At 37.3% G+C, this 16,245-nt stretch overlaps 1 pseudogene; it reads left to right on the top strand.

Moving 5' to 3' along the window:
• The first annotated feature begins 6,191 nt into the window (after positions 1 to 6,191).
• The window catches only part of LOC143645098 (tripartite motif-containing protein 43-like), a 292,475-nt pseudogene continuing 282,421 nt past the window's right edge, over positions 6,192 to 16,245 (top strand).

Genomic DNA, 16,245 nt, shown 5'->3' with positions numbered 1-16,245 from the left:
AAATAAAATGAAAATGCTTTAATCTCATCGTTCTTACAATGTCAGAAGAATTTTGGAAGCATATATATAATTTTTTAATGAACATATTTCTCTGCTTCACTGAGGAAAGGATGGTGCTTGGGTAATTGACTAAAGGAAATAGAAAAAAATAAATTGCTTGGGGGCCTTTTAAATAACTGTGAGCCTGCAGAGAGGGTTTTTGCACTTCTGGAATTCAACATTATTTTGAAAAACATAATTGTAGGAACTTCCTAGCATCATCAACTTGACATATCTCTATCTATCTATCTATTTCTCTATGTGCATATAGTATGAGAGATCTTTAGGAGACAGGAAACAGAGACCTGGGTTCAATTCCTGGCACCTGCCCATACCAAAAAAAAAAAGAAAAGAAGAGAAAAAAAATACATGCTAAAAAATAAATGTCTACTCAATTCCGGGTGTTTGCCCAACCCCCAAAATAAAAATTAATGTCCTCAATCAAAAAAAAAGTAGATATGAAGTCACAATTTGGGTGTTCACTTGTTGAAAACCCAGTGCCTCTTGATAAGATCACATTTGTAGAGGTTTGTTCATAGAGATTAGCAAAGGTGTTCAATCAATCCTTTCGTACTATTGAAGGAACCTAATCATCGGCTTAAACACCTATAAGATGTAATCACTGAGAGGAAATGGGCGTAGTTTCTGAGTACTATAAAAGCACATTCAAGGAGCCAGGCTCATTCTTCTCAAAAAGAGGCAGAGTGTGTTTGGAACTCCCCAGCTGTGGAGACTTCTGAAAGCTGCACTTAGCACTTTGTGAGGACCTGACCGGTGAATTGACTTTCATACACGTATTTTGAAAGCAGGAATTGGTGAGACCATTGATATTTTCTGTAGGTGAGTAGAAAATTTAGAGAAAAGTTCATGCCACTTTCTGAAAGCAGAAGAAACCAAAAATTCAACTTAGGCTGTCTCTATCAAATAATGTCATTTGCCTCATTAGTAAATATGATCCCAACCTATTCACTTTTATTGGTAAATATTTTGAATTAATGTGAATAATATTTAGCCTATTATTTTATATATTTGGTTATTTCTATTATATGGATTCAGAAAGTAGTTACTGATATCTACAGTAAGAATTGGGGAAAGCATTAACATATTTGTTTAAGGGAGTGCTCAGTGTATAGGAGAGGAGTTCCTGCTGTTTCCCCAAACCCAAAAATGTTGAGGAAAAAAAAGCATAATTTTAATTTATCCATCAGCAAACTCCAGTTGTTTTTATAAGATACTGTGCACCTCATAATCAGCTATTGATGCAATCAATGTGTTTGCCAGGGAGCTCCACTATAAAGTTGAAATATTGCCCCTTCCCTTCTCCATTCTTCAGAAGTGAGTTAACAAGTCTACATCTCCCTCAGGAATGTGTGTGTGAATGAGAATGTCCAGCCTTCAGGTGGGCAAGATGTATCTATATTAATTATCTGTAAGGAATATTTGCTTCATCTCCCTACTTTGTTGCACTTCTATTGTTTGCGTTTGTATCATGTTACATAAATTTGGACTCAGGTATATTTACAGTTATATTTTGGATCATAATCCAACATTGCATTCTTTATTTTGTTGCTAAGATTTTTACTGTTTTGGAAACTCTTTCAAATTAGTATGTCTTTATCTATCTATCATCTATATATAGAAAGATGAAAGACCCATCCATCCATCCATCCATCCATCTGGCCTTCCAGATGAGTCCTGTAGACTCATCATGTATTTATATTAATCAGCTCTAGACTGAACTATTTCTTCATAGTGCTTTGGTCCCTTTTACTATAGAATGGTTTTCAGAAAACAAGACCTGGTTTCAAATGTGCTCACTGCTATTGACATGTTACTTCTTCTGGGCCCACTTAAAAAGCAGACCTAGAACATATATGTATGTACACTAACCCACTTGTACACATATGTATAGTAAGTTCTGTATTTATCCAGCTGTACCTATGTTAAGCTAGACATGAGTTCACATTGTGTCTCAGATGCTAATCCAATACCAGAGGGTTCACTCTAGTCATCTCCATCACTTCTATATAAAATATTTCTCTGACGTAAGAAATCTGGCTTCCATTATGTACTGTTTATTTACTTATTTGTTCAATCCTGACATAAACGTGAAGTTCTCTCATAATTAACAGATATTGTTTAAGAAATAGGTTTACAAACTAGAGCACAATGTGTATGTACAGATGTTGTTTGTTTTTTTGTCTTTGCCTTACAGTTTCCAAGCAAAATACTGCGTTATTAAGTTAGTTAGTCCCATCTTTTCAATTAGCTTATGTTAGACATTTGTAATAGAGTTAGATCCACTTTTCACAGTATGAATTCCATCCTGGGTTTCTTTGGCATCCTATATTACTTTGCTAATTTGAATGTATTAAAAATAACTCCTTGTGATGTCCAGATTTGGTCTTGGAAAAAATGCATAGAGAGTCATGTACCCATCACCTATTATGATATGAAACAGCAGAATATTTCCATCCCCCTAAAATTCTCCTGTTTGTTTCCTTGCAATCAACCATGCCCTGCTTCTGTAATCCCTAGCAACCAATGCTCTATTTTCCATCCCTAAGGTTTTGCCTTTTTGAGAATGTCATATTGATGAAATCATAAAATATATACCCCTTTGGGTCTGGCTACTTTCACCTAGTAACATACATTTAAAATTCATCCATATTGTTTTATACATGAGTAGCTCATTCCTTTACATCACTGAAGAGTATTTCATGTTATGGGTATGCTACATACTGCTTATCCCTTTCCCCATTGAAGGACATTTTGATTGCTTTCAGTTTTGAGAGATTGTGACTCAATCTCTATAAACATCAATAGAAAGGTTTTTATGTGAACATGTGTTTTCAGTTCCCTTAGGTATATAACAAGGAATGAAATTCTGGGTTGTATGGTGTGCCAGTTTGAATCTGGTGTGTACCCCAGAAAAGCCAAGTTCTTTAATCCTCATTCAGTATTTCTGGGTGGGAGCTTTTTGATGGTTTCCATGGTGGTGTACCAGTTGTGAGTGGTAACTTTTGATTAGATGATTTCCATGGAGATGCATCTCTATTCATTCAAGGTGTGGTTGCTTACTGGAACCTTTTAAGAGGGAATCATTTTGGAAAAAGCTTTAGAGCACCTGCAGCCAGAGACCATTGGAGATGAAGAAGGAAAGTCCCTGAGGCAACTGCATAAAATAAGCCAGGAGAAAAAGCTAGCAGACTTCACCATATGCCGTTCCAGGTGAGAGAGAAACCCTGAACTTCATCAGCCTTTCTTAAGTGAAGGTAAGTTCTTGTTTGTGCCTTAATTTGGACATTTTCATGGCCTTAGTATTGTAAGCTTGAAACTTAATAAATTCCCCCTGTTAAAAGCTGTTCCATTTCTGGTATATCACATTCTGGAAGTTTGCAAACTACAGTACATAGTCAGCCTATGTTTAAGTTGATTAAAAATGGCAAACTGTCTTACAAACTGGTTGCAAAATTTGGCATTCCCAGTAACAGTAAATGAGAGTTCCTGTTGCTCTGCATCCCCATCAGCACGTGGTATGGTCAGGTTCTGGATTTCAGCCCTTCCAATCAGTGTGGTGGTAATTGCCATTGTGTTATTAATTTTGTCATGTTTAATGACTAATGATAGAGCTTCTATTCATTTGTCCAATTGTGATGCATGTATATTCTTTGTGAAATGTCTGTTTATACCTTTTGCTTATTAACACTGGATTTTCTTTTCTTATTTAATGTTCATTCTAGTTCTTCATCACTTACTCAATTGCAAATTTCTCTCCTAGAATAAGGCTAGGTTTTTGGTTTGTTTTTAAAGAGTCACTTATTTTTATCATCAAATATTAAAGCCAAATTCTTATCTATTGTAAGCTAACTGCAGACAATATTTTACTAAAGAGTGGGATATGAATAAATATTATCCTTCAATATGATAATTAAGTTTGAATTCTAAAACTTCCAGGTATGTTAACCTTTTTGTTCATTAATGACTCTAATAGTATATAAGAGAAGAGCTGATTTCTGGTCTTCCAAAAGCCAGTTGAGTATTGTTATGTGAGGCACAGCTTATACTATTTACAGAAACCTACATACAATACTCATGCTGTGAATGTTTGGAATTCTTTATCTGTACCACCTCTCAACATCACACTGGACTTGGAGAGTGTCCAGGGTCACTTCTCTGGATTTTAAGTTTGTAGAAATTACTGTAGTGCATGGAACCTTTGTAGAATCTTATATATTGCTCTAGGTGTTATTTAGGATTGGGCTGGAATTGTTTAGGTTGGAATTTGGAAAGTTCTGACTGGTAGCAACATCTAACTGAAGCTTGTGTAGGAGTGACCTTCAGAGTAGCCTCTTGACTCTATTTGAACACTCTCAGCCACTAATTCTTTATTAGTTATACTTCTTTTCCCTCTTTTGGTCATTATGGAATTGTTGATCTCATATTGCCAGGATTAGACTCATCCTTGGGAGTCATCTCCCATGCTGCCAGGGAGACTTTCACCCATGGAAGTCATGTCCCATGTAGGGGAGAAGGCAATGCAGAGTTGGGCTTAGAGAAAGTGAGGCTACCTCTGAGCATCAACAGAGGTCTTCCAGAAGTAACTCTTAGGCATACCTATAGGTAGGCTAAACTTCTCTGCCAGCTACATAAGCTTCACAAGATTAAGCTTCAAGGTCAAAGCCTTGGCCTTTGGGTGTCCCTAATGTTGGACACAGTATCAGAGGATTCCCTGATGGTAAAGTTTAATAGTTTCATATTTTTTCTCCCATCCCTCAAGGGACTTTGCCAATACTTTTTGATTACCTGCCTAATACTTTCTAGGATGTATCCAGGCATTACATTAAGCTATACAGGATTAAAGGCCCTCATTCTTATTCTGGGCTCCCTATGTTTCAATTGCTCAAATTTCTCAAACCTATCCAGACAGGTTGAGTTAGATTATGTGCTACAAAAAATTTAGGGTCTAGACAAAATGAATGTTTCTTCCTTTGGTCTCAAAGAGTAGGTGCTGTTCTAAAATATAGACAATGTGTTCCCTACCCCTGTGTTCTGAATTACCTTAATCTTGCCCTGAGTGCCTTTGTTCTTATCTCAAAATACCAGGTCAGAGATACAGAAAACAGCCTCTCAAAAATCCAGAAATAATAATTACCAATCTGAATTAAATGTGTCTACTATAAGAGCATATTATCTAGGCCCTTGTTTTCTTTATAAGTATTTTATCAAGGAAACCATACAATAATTGTTCTTTCATTTCTGGCTTATTTTGCCTCACCAAATGTCCCAAAGTTTCACTCACATTGTTGCATGCCTCACAACTTCATTCCTTTTTTAGTAGCATAAGATTTTATGATATGTATACACAATTATTTGCCAATCTACATCTCCGTCAGTGTATCCTTCAGCCATCTACCATGACCACTTATTTTTATGACCTTGTGGTAGAGATAGCTAATATAAAATATGCTCTAATTCTAATTGGAAGCTGACAAGTAGTGCTGTGAGTGTAAAGGTTGGCTAACAATAATACATGTTAGCAGTCTATTAGACTTTCTTTGTTCCTCACCATCTGTTCTACTTTGCTATCTGCATGAATGCAATATACTAGAAATGGAATGGCTTTTAAAAAAAGGGAAATTAATATGTTAGTAGTTTATAATTCTAAGGCTAAAAAAATGTCCCAATTAAAGCGAGTCTATAAAAATGCCCAAATTAAGGCACCAGGAATGATACCTTGGTTCAAGAAGGATGGAGTGCAGTATTTCTCTCTCAACTGGAAAGGCACATGGTGAACATGGCGACATCTTCGAGCTTCCTCTCCAGGCCTCTTGTTTCATTAAGCTCCCCCAGGGGCATTCTCCTTCATCTCCAGATGTCACTGGCTGGTGGACTCTGTATTTTTTGCGTCTCTGCTGCTCTCAACGTTCTCAAGCTTTCTCCAAAATGCTTCCTTTTTTAAAGGATTCCAGTAAACTAATCAAGACCCACCTGGAATGGGTGGAGTCACATTTCCCTCTATTCAAAAGTTGATATTCACAATTGGGTGCATCATACCTCTTTGGAGATAATCTAATCAAGTTTCTAACCTATAATGCTGAATGGGGATTAGAAGAAATGATTGGGCCCACAAGATTGACTATGATTAAAACATGGCATTTCTAGGGTACATAAATTCTTTCTAACCAGCATACCATCTTATCTCAGTCATATCCAAACACAGCCTGTCCTGCTATAGTGAACAAATATGTTAGTGAGAGAAGTACAATTTTATTAGTGAGAGAAGACTTAAGATCACAACATGCCCAGTGATAAAGAATGACCCTTTCCTTTTATTTTCCTCAGAATCATGGATTCTTGTGTCTTGCAGTAATCTCACATTGAGCTCACCTGCCCCATCTGCAGAGACTGCTTCACACACCCTGTCACCGTTAACTGTCAGCACAACTTTCGTAGGCCTGGTCTCTGCCTCTTGTGGGAAAATGCCCAAACTCCTACTTGCTGTCCTGTGTGCAGGGCAATATCATAGCAGATGGACTTGAACCCAATATATTTTTTGATAAAACAAGTATCTACCAGATGAACAGTCTCCTGCCAATTGCTATCCTCCGCTGTGCAAACCCGTGGCAGACACCAGGCAATAAAGAACCTCCTCTCTGAAGTTGACAAGACCTTGCTGGGTTTGCTCTGCTCTAGATTGTAAGAGCATGTGGCCCACAATCACTGTCCAATAGAGGAGGCTGCCGAGGGCTACAGGGTAAGTAATGTCTCTGAAAGCACTCTGAAAGCAGGAGGACCCTGCAACTGAGAGATGAGGAGGAACAAATAGGCTGATGATTGTTATGCATTCATTCGGTAAACATATGAAATTACCGGACACCATGTGCCAGGTACTATTCTAATGTCCAATGGTAAAGTAGCGAAGGAAACAAACATCTTTCCTCTCCTGAAGCTTATTCTCTGTTTGAAGAAGAAGAATGACTGTGATGGTATTGATGAGAGTTAGGGTTACGGTATTTCAGTTTAGCAAAGAAGAAATAATCCTATTGCAGTGACAGTCATTGACTACCACACCTGTGACTCTCATGATCCTGTTCTAATGCAAGTAGAATTAGAAACATTGGACAGTATATTTTAATAATGCCTTAGAAAGAATGGATGGATGGATTTCAAAATTAAATATGAAGTGAGATTCACTTCTAGAAACTGATCAGGTAACATAAAATTTCAATGCCCCTATTTTTTTATTCGACAGGTCTCTCAAATTTGACAAATGGTGTTGACAGGGAAAAGCACTGACTTCTTTCCTACTTATTTATTTCATATTCTGTCCCCCAGTTTCTTTATGGAATGTCTTAAGTTTACCTTATATTCTTCTCTTGTGCTCTAATTTTTATTTCATTTGCAGGAGAAGCTCCTGGTACAAATGAGTTCTCTTTTGGAGAAGAGACAGAAAAATCAGAAATCTGAACAAAGAGACCAACATAATCAGAGGATGGGAGGTAAGCAAGAGGTCCTGATTCCTTTAGAACCAGCTTCGGACAGCCATTATGATAACTTACAGAGGAAGAACTTGAATTCAACTTCAATGTCATTTAAGGTGATCAATAAAAAGAATTCCATAAGTTTCTCTGCAGGGTAGTGTGACCTTTAGTACAGAATTTCTTGTTCAATTCAACATTTAATTGAAGGTTTTGCCTGATTTTTCTGGATAAAGCAAAAGCAACTACTAATATACATCAATAGGCATAAGAACATGCATTATCACAAAATTGAAAGGAAAGACGATAGTATGAGGTTCTTCAAGAACTTAGCATCTTTGAATCCTTGTAAAAGCTTTTCAAACAAGTAAAAATTAGCTTGATGCTAAAGTCGAAGTAGAATTTGGAAATTCATGGACATTGATGGCAGAGAACCTAAAGGAATAGAGAGTAAAAAACAAGAGAAACCACAACATTGCTTAGAACTTGCAAGTCAATCCCATGGAGTATAAGGTAGTCTGTGCTGATAGGTATGGCTAGGAGTGAGATTATGGTCAGATCAAGAAAGAGAATGAGTAGCTAAGGGGTTTGGATTTTATCACTCATTGATTAAGAAACATGAATGGAGTACCTGAAACCGAAGACATAACTGAATACAATATTTTTATTTTCAAGGAACTCAAATATTTTTGAGGGAGACATATGATATTTTGATCATTTAAGATAGATTGTATAATGAATAATTCCTTGAAAAAATATTGATCAGGGGTCTACCATGTAAATGAAAGATTAATAAAGAAGGGAAGATTGCCCATGGGAAAGCATGACCAGAGGAGCCTGTATGGGCATGCTACAAATTGGCTGACACTCACCTCGGAAGTGGTTGAACATGTCTGTCTGTCCACTCTCAGGCCCTGCACTGAGCCCTAGGTTCACAGGCTAGAGCAGGTACAGCTGCACTGATTCATTCCTGCAAGGAAGAACATTTTGTTCACTTCCGTGACATTTTGGTTTTATTATTGTATGTAAGCAAACACACAAGCATTCAACTGCAACATTTCTTCAGACTGTTTTCTAATATTGTATTATACCTTCACAATCAGAGGTGGGATAAAGCCCTTCTCTTAGGAACTCTCTCATTTTCCTTCTCTGACTGCTTCCATGTCCTGCTTCTCAGTGAGTCTTCCTCTCTCATCTATTGTTTTGAGAAAACTAGTCTATGTACCTCAATATGTTTATGATCTTAAAATCTAAACTCGTGGTAGCTGTCTTCAAGCAATTTCTGCTTCACTTCTTCAATACACGCCTCCATGAGCAGTGGTAGGATTGTTGGGCGGGGAGAGACGAGGATAACTTATGAGAAAGGGGGATAGGAAATAACACGCAGGACAACATAAACACATCCATATACATGAACTTAATATAATCAAATAAACTATGGCTTCTCTTTGTTAGAAAGAGCTTGATCTCTTCCATAGCCTTCAAAGTACCTCAGTTTGCACTGAAGCACAACTCACCTTTATACTCTATCTCACAAATGCTGTAAGGAGGAAAAGAAATCTTCACAAAGAGACTTCTGTTCTGTCTATCAACTCCTTGGGTTTGGGAAAGTTTAGAAAAGTAGAAACCACCTTAATCCAATCTTTTGTAAATTCATTTTCCTTTTCATCCAAAAAGGATTATACCATACAATATATTAATTAAAACAAACCTCTTAATGAATTCTTAACCCTAAGGGTGAGTGACAAGAGAGAAGGACGTGGGTAGTAACGGAGGTAACCAGGCATCACTGTCTTCTCTATCTATGACCCGAAAGGGTGATGTGCTCCAAATGTAGGGCAAGTCCCATCTAAGACTTCTAAAGATCAGTGGTAAGGAAATGTTAGTTTTCCTCAAATGTCCCCTTACTGCTGAAGTGTAGACAAAAATAAATAAGTTGCCCATTTCTAATATTCTGGGAACTTGTGACCCGAATCCTAACTCTGGGAAAAATTCAAGGGGGCAGACAATTTGTGGAGAGCAAAGAATGGAGAGGACCAGAATAATACCTTCTATAAATATCTTTTTGCTTGCCCCCAGCTTGTGGTTTTCCATGAGAAACCCAGGGTTGTAGTGTGAGGATCACTCCTGAAGGAAAGTCTCACCTTCACCAGTTATGCGGGACTGAGCCAGGCAGAGGTTTCCATCCCAGTCCCTGGAGGGAGGCAGAGAAAAGGCTGCCCCGGCTGCTGCTTCCATAAGGCACCCTTGTCACTAGGGTGGCCTGTCCCACGACCTTCCCTTCTATACCCAAGGATATTGAAAACGATTTTGCCCAGTGTTTATTCAAGATGATTTCAGGATGTGGAAACAAGACTCTAAAAAAACACTACCTAATTAAATGTCGCAGGGGGAAGAAGACTTGTACATTTTAAAAGGGTGACTTCTATAGTGTTGAATTTTATGTCTAAAGGTGCTACACTTAAAAGAAATTGCTGATATTTCAAGAAATACTTCATAAGAAATGATTTTACTAAAGGAAAATTTAATAAACAAATGTATACATACAATATGGTTATCAGACAATAATCATAAATTAATTATGCTCCCATTTGTTACAATGTACTTAGGAACATTCAAATATATCTTGATGTGGGAGTTCCCCAAACATATTGTCATGAAAACTGACTTTTCATGGGGGGCCAAGGCCAGAAAAAGGCTTCAGAGTGGAAGAGGAGGAAAAAAGGAACCTAAGGAAGTGGGAACATTCATCAGCATCATGGGAGCTCAGGGTTCCTTTGCCATAATCCAAAAGCACCCCAACCAGGCCCAGAGGCTGTTTCACATACTGAGCTAACTGTGAGGAATGAGTGGAGAGACAATCATGAGTGTCCATCTTTAAAGGAAATAGAAGGAATGTGTCCTTATAATCAATAGGAAATTGTATCTCTTGTCTGGGCATCCTTACAGACTCCATGAACTCAAACCAAGGAGGCACCATATCTATTCCCAGTAATGCTAGAAGAGGGGAAGCCTTGCTTTCCCCTGCTGTAACACTTTCTGCTCTGTGGGGGTCCCGGGATAAGCCCTGATGGGCATCTCCAAACATCATCCTTCGGCAAGGCCCATCTCATCACTGGCCATTACATGATCCAGAGCTGTATCCAAAGAACAAATGGGCAGAGAAAAAACAGTTAAAGGAATAATTTCTCAATGACCTGAAAGGGGATAGATTCTACCCAGTGTGGCTTTTCACTTGTATCCTCCTTCAAAGCAATACATAATGAAGTGCATAAAGATAGTTCTGATTAGCTCATCTATATGGAACAAGTATTATTGCTACCTCTATAGCAACAATTCCATACAATCATACAGAAATGAAATAACCTTAATATTTTATTTTAAAGAGCACACCAAAATATGAGTGGTGGTTGTTTTTCTTTTATTAGCATAAAATTCTTCTTAATTTTTTTTTCCTGAAGACTCTCAATAAATAAATATCACTCTACTGTGATGTATAGTTTGTTTTGCTATAAACAGTGCCTCTCCTTTTTAAAATGAAAAAACATTGTGAAATCCATGTATGCACAGTTGCACATTTCTTAAGACACTGAAGAAATGACAGCCTTACATTTTCTATTCAGATGCAGGATTCTGTCTATTTCTGGTGGTTCTGGCTCTGTGCCAGCCAACAGTTTTGTTTCCAGCATGAGACTCACATGGCAGGGCTGTCTTCATGGTTCTCTTCCTCTCAGGCATTTGGGGACTGACATGATGTCCTTAAAAATGTGCTGCTGAGTTAATCGGATGTCTAGGTTCCAAGATGGCAGCTTAGTGAGGTATAAAATTTAGTTTGTCCTCCAAAGCAGCTAATAAATAGCCAGGAACAATACAGAACAACTGCTGGGGCCACATCAGACACCAGACACACAGTGTACACCAGTCTGGACAAGCTGGGCAGCTGCAAATCCCGCACAGAACTCTCATTAGGTAGAACTGTAAGGCTTCTCAGGCTCCAAATGCCCCAGGCAAGGGTGGAATTAAGCTTGTCTGAGAGGCAAATGGGTGGTCAGGTGAAAGGAATTTAATTCCCTGGAGGCTGTGCCTTCCTCAAGAGAGTGGTGGGGCCCAGCTCAGGTGGAATCTTACCCTCAAGGAATTCAGACCCCAGGGACTGGAAAATTGAAGCAATTAAAGCCAACCTACAACCTCTTCTGTGTCTCAACCATGCCCCCAGCAAGGAGAATCTGCTGAAGTTAGAGGCACCACATCACTTTATCAGGTGGGAAACTGCAGGCAGACAAGCACCACATATTGGGCAGGACAGGGAACACACAGAGTCTAGAAGCTTCACAGGAAAGCCTGTCAACCTGCTGGGTCTCACGCTCAAGGAAAACTGATGTAGGTGACGCTTTCCTCCTGAGAGGAGGCCAGTCTGGTCTGGAAAAATATGACTGGGGTTTATAATACCTAAGTAGACCCTCCTTAAAAAAAATAAAAAGGCTCCACATGAGCAGGGCAAGAAACAGGAAAACAAGAACTGAAAAACTCTGATCTGTTAAACAATACATATTAAAGAGGTCTAGAATAAATTGATCTGAATGTCAAAAAAAAAAAAAAAACAGATAGAGAAAAAACTCATCCAGCAAGAAATCCTAGGTAAAAGAGTGAAAAAAATCTCCAGAATAAACTAAATAAGGAAATCAAATGCCCAGATGCCAGCAAAAAATAATGAGTCATACTAGGAAAATTGAAGATATGGTCCAGTCAAAGGAACAAATCAATAATTCAAATGGGATACAGGAGATGAAACAATTAATTCGGATGTTTGAACAGATATGAAAAATTTCATCAAAAATCAAATCAATGTGTTCATGGAGGATATAAAGAAGCAATGGGCAAACAAAAAGAAGAAATCAAAAGTCTGATAAAACAAATCACAGAACTTGTGGGAACGAAAGGCACAGTAGAAGAGTTGGAAAAAAACAATGGACAACTACAATGATAGATTTGAAGAGGCAAAAGAAAGGAGGACTGGATATCTGAAATCCAAGGAGCAAAAGAAAATATAGGGAAAAGAATGGAAAAATATGATCAGGGTCTCAGGGAACTGAATGACAACATGAAGGGCATAAATATACAAGTTGTGGGTATCCCAGGGGAAGATATGGGAAAAGGAGGAGAAAGACTAATGGAGGAAATCATCAATGAAAAATTCCCATCTCTTATGAAAGACATAAAATTATATAGTCCAGAAGTGCAGCATACCTCAAACAGAATAGATCCAAATAGACATACTCCAAGACACTTACTAATCAGACTGTCAGATGTCAAAGAGAAAGAGAGAATTTTGAAAACAGCAAGAAAATAGCAATCCATTATATACAAGGGAAGTCCAATAAGACTGTGTGTGGATTTCTCAGCAGAAACCTTGTAGGTGAGAAGTCAGGGGTATGACATATTTAAGATCTTGAAAGAAAAAGACAGCAAGCCAAGAATTCTATATCCAGCAAAACTGTTCTTGAAAAATGAGGGGGGAATTAAAGCATTTTTAGACAATCACTGAGAGAATTTGTGACCAAGAGACCAGCTCTGCAAGAAATAATAAAGGGAGCACGAGTCAGATAGAAAAAGCAGAAGAGAGAGGTGTGGAGAAGAGTGTAGAATTTAAGACTATCAGTAAAGGGAAAAAGAGGGGGAAAATTAGATATGACATATAAAATCCAAAGGGCAAAATGGTAGAAGAAAGCACTGCCTTCACAGTAATAACACTAAATATTAGCAGATTAAACTCCCCAATAAAAAATGTGGACTGGCAGAATGGATTGAAAAACAGGACCTATCTATATGCTGTCTACAAGAGACTCATTTTAGATGGAAGGACAAACATAGGTTGAAAGTGAAAGGGTGGGAAAAGATATTTCATGCAAACAACAATCAGAAAAGAGCAGAAGTAACTATACTTATATCCAACAAATTAGATTTCAAATGTAAAACAATTAAAAGAGACAAAGAAGGAAACTATGTATTAATAAAAGGAACAATTCAACAAGAGGACATAACAGTCATAAATATTTATGTACTGAGCCAGAGTGCCCCAAAATGCATGAAGCAAACACTGAAAACACTGAAAGGAGAAATAGATAGCTCTACTATAATAGTTGGAGACTTCAATTCCCCACTGTAATCAATGGATAGAACATCTATCCATTGACAGAGGATCAATAAAGAAACAGAGAATATGAATAATACAATAAACAAATTAGTCTTAAAAGACATTTATAGAATACTACACACCACAACAGCAGGATACACCTTTTCCTCAAGTCCTCATGGGTAATTCTCAAGGTAGACTGTCTGCGGGGTCACAAGGCAAGTTCAATAAATTTTAAAATACTGAAACCATACAAAACACTTTCTCAGATCATAAAGGAATGAAATTGGAAATCAACAGGCAGAGGGCCAGAAAATTCACAAATATATGATGCTAAACAACACAATCTTAAACAACCAGTGGGGTCAAGGAAGAAATTACAGGAGAAATCAGTAAATATCTCAAAGCAAATGGAAATGAAAATACCACATATCAAAATGTATGGGATGAAGCAAAGGCAGTTGTAAGAGGGAAACTTCCTGTTTTGAATGCCTGTGTGAAAAAAGAAGAAAGAGCAAAACTTGAGGAATTAACTGTTCACTTGGAAGAACTAGAGAAAGAACAGCAAACTAACCCCAAAGCAAGCAAAAGGAAAGAAATAATGAAGATTAGAGCAGAAATAAATGAAATTGAGAACATGAAAACAATTGAGAAAATCAAAACCAGAAGTTGGTTCTTTGAGATAATCAATAAAATTGATGGGTCCTTAGCAACGGTGACAAAAAGAAAAAGAGAGAAGATGCAAATAAATTAAATCAGCAATGGAAGAGGAGACATAACCACTGACCCCACAGAAATAAAGGAGGTAATGAGAGGATACTATGAGCAACTTTATGCTAATAAACTGAGCAACATAGATAAAATGGACAATTTCCTAGAAAGGCATGAACAACCAAGATTGACTTGAGAAGAAATAGATGACCTCAAGAAATCAATCACAAGTAAAGAGATTGAATCAGTTATCAAGAAGTTTCCAAAAAAGAAAAGTCCAGGACAGATGGCTTCACATGTGAATTCTACAAAGCATTCAAGAAACAATTAGTACCAATCTTGTTCAAACTCTTCAAAAATTTGAAGAGGAGGGAAGGCTGCCTAACTCATTCTATGAAGCCAACCTCACCCTTATACCAAAGCCAAAGATACCACAAGAAAAGAAAATTACAGACCAATCTCCCTAATGAATATAGGTGCAAAAATCTTCAACAAAATCCTTGCAAATTGAATCCAACAGCACATTAAGAGAATTATAAACCATGACCAAGTGGGATTTATTCCAGGTATACAAGGATGGTTCAACATTCAGAAAATCAATTAATGTAATATATCAACAAATCAAAGCAGAAAAATGGCATGATCATCTCGATTGATGCAGAAAAGGCATTTGACAAAATTCAACATCCTTTCTTGATGAAAACACTTCAAAGTATAGGAATAGAAGGGAACTTCCTCACCATAATAAAGGGAATATATGAAAAATCCACAGCTAACATCATCCTCAATGGGAAAGACTGAAAGATTTCTCCCTAAGATCAGGAACAAGACAAGGATGTCTGCTGTCCCCACTGTTACACAAGATTGTGTTGGAAGTTCTAGCCAGAGAATTTTGACCAGAAAAAGAAACGTAAGGCATCAGAATTGGAAAGAAAGTAGGAAAGCTCTCTCTGTTTGCAGATGATATGATACTATATGTCAAAACTCCTAAAAAATCCATAGCAAGGTTACCAGAGCTAATAAATGAATACAGCAAAGTGGCAGTGTACAAGATCAACACTCGAAAATCAGTACTGATACTATACACTAGTGATGAGCAATCTGAGGAGAAAATCAAGAAAAAGAATCCATTTACAATTGCAACCAAAAGAATAAAATATTTAAGATTAAATTTAACTATGGATACAAAAGGCCTATACACAGAAAACTATAAGAAATTGCTAAAAAGATATCACAGAAGGCCTAAATTGCTGGAAAGTCATACTGTGTTCATGCATTGGAAGACTAAATAGAGTTAAGATGCCAATTCTGCCTAAACTGATTTATAGATTCAATGAAATACCAATTATAATCTCAACAACTTACTTTGCAGAAATAATAAAGCCAATAACTAAATTTATTTGGAAATGTAGGGTGCCCTGAATAGCTGAAAATATCTTGAGAAAGGAAAATGAAGTTGGAGGTCTCTTACTACTTCAGTTTAAGGCATATTATGCAGCTGCACTGGTCAAAACAGCATGGTACTGGCATAAAGATAGATATACTGACCAATGGAATCAAATAGAGTGTTCAGATATAGACCCTCTCATCTATGGACAATTGATTTTTGATAAGTCAGTCATGCCAACTCACTTGAAACAGAGCAGTTTCTTCAATAAATGGTTCTTTGAGATCTGGATATCCATATGGATCCAAAGAATGAAAGAGGATCCATATCTAACATCTTATACAAAAATTAACTCAAAATGGATCAAAGACCTAAACATTAGAGCTAAGACCATGAGACTGTTAGAAGAAAAGGCAGGGAAATATCCTATAGAACTTGTAATAGGAAGTGGTTTCCTAGATCTTATACCCAAAGCATGAGTACTGAAAAAAAGA

The sequence above is a fragment of the Tamandua tetradactyla genome, chromosome 8 (assembly GCF_023851605.1).
Source record: "Tamandua tetradactyla isolate mTamTet1 chromosome 8, mTamTet1.pri, whole genome shotgun sequence".
Taxonomy (NCBI): domain Eukaryota; kingdom Metazoa; phylum Chordata; class Mammalia; order Pilosa; family Myrmecophagidae; genus Tamandua; species Tamandua tetradactyla.
The sequence above is the reverse complement of the archived record's forward strand: the minus strand, read 5'-3'. Positions and strand labels throughout refer to the sequence as shown.